General features: G+C 34.6%; 1 pseudogene; it reads right to left on the reverse strand.

Annotated features, from left to right (window-relative positions):
- Positions 1–524: 524 nt before the first annotated feature.
- Positions 525–1,704, reverse strand: LOC138152263 (translocon-associated protein subunit alpha-like; annotated as a pseudogene).
- Between the last annotated feature and the right edge of the window lie 1,644 nt (positions 1,705–3,348).

Genomic DNA, 3,348 nt, shown 5'->3' on the forward strand with positions numbered 1-3,348 from the left:
TTATTTTATGATCTGTTTGAGGTAAATTATTCATTTAAAATTAATTTGAATTTCTATTGTTATCTAACATATAATCTTCAAAAATTAATAATTTATCTTCCTTTTTCTTTTTTATTACTTCAACTTAATTTTTAAAAATGATATTTCCATATAGAGATGGCCTTAGAACCAAGAAGATCTGAGTTCCAGTCCCATCTCTAATGTATGCTGGCTTTATGATCCCCAGCAAATCATTTAGCCTCTTAATGCTCTCAGCAACATTTTCAGATGATAATTGGCAGAGAAGGTGCCAATCATCACTGGTAAATGAAGTTTCTTATAGGGATCTTCTTATACCAATAAAATGTCAGGTCATTTCCCTACCCCCTCTGTCAAATAACACTGGTGGTAATGAACATCCTTCCTTTACTCCAGATTTTAAAGAAAAAGGTCTCTAATGTTTCTCCATGTTATACAATGCTGGTTCTTGGTTTTAGATAGATGACATTTTTCATATTAAGGAAAGGCCTATTCATTCCTGTGTATTTTAATATATTTTTTAATGGTTTAAAAAACCCAAATTTGTTACTTTAGAAAAAACATATGCAGTGTATTTTCAGCAATATTATCACCACAGCTCTGATTAGTCAGTCCAAACAGAAGTAGTAGTTTCCTCATATGTTGATATGGCTTCTCTGCACTAATTCCCATCAGGCCAAAATATGTTAGGGCAGGTTTAGTAAAGATTGAATTGTTGCACAAATGAACATTTACTCATCAGATCCCACAGATCTGTGTGATTCTGTGTCCGTTTCCGGGGCAACCTCCTTGGAGAAGCTTTATTGATTTGATTCAAAGTCTCTTGGGGAATCCAACTCATATCAACATCATTTTGGTTTGATGTACCCATTTCTACTTTCTGGGCTGATCTTCTCTTCCTAGATTCTAGAAGCTGATGAAGTTCAACAAGAACTAGTAGTCCAAGTCCAGCAAGGAACATATACATAAAGATCGTTTCTCCATCCAACCCATCTACTCTTTCAATAATTGTAACTGTTTGATTGAAGACAGCATCTTGGAACATGTTGCCATTTAAATCTTTGTAGTTCAGATTGATGACTAGACCAAAAGGATGCCCACCCATGGGCTCTGCAGGAATGAAAGAGTACTCAAATGTTGCCTGCCTCTGGGGTGGCACTATGGTGTTCAAAGGAAGAGCTGTGAAATTCTGGATATAAAACTGGTAATCCTGAGGATAGTGTAATGAGGCATCTAGAGATTCAACAATAAAGTCTTCTGTACCCTTATTTATAAAGCCTACCAGGAACTTTACAATGTTATTTTCTGGCAAATCTCCTTTTACAAATAAGATAGTTGTGTCTGCACTTGGTGAGGCTTCAGGTTCACCAGAAGGATCTTCTTTTTCTTCTGCCAAATCTGTGGGTTCATCTTCTTCTATTTCTGCTTCATCATCTTCATCTTCAATTATTGTATCTTCTAGTGCTTCTTCATCCTCCGTAGCATCTTGGGCCACAGCTACTGACCCTCTGGGGCCACACCCAAGCAGTAGCTCGGTGGGGAAGATGAGCAGCACTATCAGGATCAACCTGGAGAGGAATCTCATGGTGTGGCCAGCAGGCTTTTCAGCCTCCACAGGCTCCTACAGCGGCTTCGGCGGTAATGGCGATACTCCTCATCCGGGCTATCTATTTTAATATTTTTAACATAAATGATTATTTTGTTAAAAGCTTTTTTTTTTTCCTGAAGCTATTAGTAAAATAATGTAGCTTTGTTTTTATTATTAGTATGGCCTATTTTGTTTACAGTTTTCCTAATACTGAACCAACTCTGTATTCCTGGTATAAGTCCAAACTATTCATACTCTTTAATCTTTCAAATAGCCTTTTAATTAGCCTCTTTACTAATTTTTTTTACTTTTTATGTTAATGTTAATTGAGGCTATTTATCTATAGTTTTTCCCCCTTCTCTGGCTTTTCTTTGTGTAAGTATCAAGAACATATTTGTGTCACAGAAGAAAATTGTTAGGATCACTTCTTTGTTTTTATTTCATTTTATTTTTTTAACAAATAGTTCATGGGGCAGTTAGGTTGTGCAGTGAATAGAGGACCAGCCCTTGAGTCAGGAGAACCTGAGTTCAAATCTGACCTCAGACACTTAACACTTACTAGCTGTGTGACCTTGGGTAAGTCACTTAACAACAATTGCCCTGCCTTCGCCCCTCCAAAAAAGCAAAAACAAAAAACCAAAAAACTGGAAAAATCCAAATAGTTCATGTGATATTACAATCAAATACTTATCAAATTACTTGTTGGTTATCAAATACTTGGCAGAATTTACTTGGCAATCCATCTGGTTTTTCCTTTGGGACCTTTCTGGTATAAATCTATCTAAATTTTCTATTTTTTTATTCTGTTAATCTGAATGGTTTTGTAAATATTCATCAATTTAATTTATCAATTTTTTGGTATATAATTGAACAAGTAGTTTCTAATAATTTTCTATTTCCTTTTCACTTTTTGTGGCTTTAAAAAATGTTTGTTGTTCAGTTTTCAGTCCTGTCTGAATCTTTGTGACATCATTTGGGGTTTGCTTGGCAAAGATAGTGAAATTATTTGACATTTCCTTTTACAACTCATTTTACAGATGAGGAAACTGAGGCAAAGAGAGTTAAGTGACTTGCCCAGGATCACACAGCTAGTAAGTGTCTGAGGCCAGATTTGGGCTCAGGAAGATGAATCTTCCTGACTTCAGGTCTGACATTATATCTGCTACATCACCTAGCTGTCCTTTTGTTAATGCTAGTAATTGGTATTTCTACTGCTAAAAAAAACTAATTAGCTAATGATTTATCTGTTTTGTTATTTTTTTTAAACTAGCTCCAAGTATTTAAAAAAACCAATACAATATAGTAGGTTGCCTTTTGGGTGGGGGAGAAGGGTTAAATTTTGTTAATCTCTTCTTTGATTTTCATAGTTTTATTTTTGTGTTTAGTTGGGTTTATTTGTTGCTTTTCTAGGTTTTTTTTTAGTTACATGATCAATTCAATGATCTGTTGTTTTTCCTTTTGTTTATTCACATGTTTAGAGATATGTATTTTTCTTAAGAACTAATTTGGCTCTATCTCAAATCCATTTACTTTGATGAAATCATCTATTGTTTCTATGATTTATTCTTTGACTCACCAATTCTTCATAAATATTTTTGTATTAAATTAAATTGAATTTCTCAGCCTTGAAAGAGAAAGAGACAATCTGAAGCAATCTGATCCTGAGCCTGAGTTATGTGACTCCTAGTCCTGTAGCATGGGGAATCATAGAAACAAGTCTTAGAGCTGAAAAGGAGCTTTAA

Source organism: Petaurus breviceps, unplaced genomic scaffold (genome assembly GCF_028583685.1).
Source record: "Petaurus breviceps papuanus isolate PSGF00001 unplaced genomic scaffold, PetGlider_PUasm1.0 90925, whole genome shotgun sequence".
In the NCBI taxonomy this organism is placed as follows: Eukaryota; Metazoa; Chordata; class Mammalia; order Diprotodontia; family Petauridae; genus Petaurus; species Petaurus breviceps.